Source organism: Juglans regia, unplaced genomic scaffold (genome assembly GCF_001411555.2).
Source record: "Juglans regia cultivar Chandler unplaced genomic scaffold, Walnut 2.0 Scaffold_5212, whole genome shotgun sequence".
In the NCBI taxonomy this organism is placed as follows: domain Eukaryota; kingdom Viridiplantae; phylum Streptophyta; class Magnoliopsida; order Fagales; family Juglandaceae; genus Juglans; species Juglans regia.
Genome location: NW_023360068.1, coordinates 1 through 222, shown reverse-complemented (window position 1 = coordinate 222; position 222 = coordinate 1). Strand labels below are relative to the sequence as shown.

Here is a 222-nt window from a genome sequence, read left to right as displayed (position 1 = left end):
GATTTTTCGGAAAATCTCGCCCTGCCCATCGCGTAGCCATGGGTTTGGATCAGATCTCCGATTGGATTGGGATCGGAAGGACGCTAGTATGTCGCTCAAGGATTATTTGAATTTTAAGTATTTAGTTTGATGGGAGCGATCATACCAGCACTAATGCACCGGATCCCATCAGAACTCCGCAGTTAAGCGTGCTTGGGCGAGAGTAGTACTAGGATGGGTGAC

At 48.2% G+C, this 222-nt stretch overlaps 1 pseudogene; it reads left to right on the top strand.

Moving 5' to 3' along the window:
- Window positions 1-131: 131 nt before the first annotated feature.
- LOC118345847 lies at window positions 132-222 on the top strand (annotated as a pseudogene; the record flags this gene model as incomplete).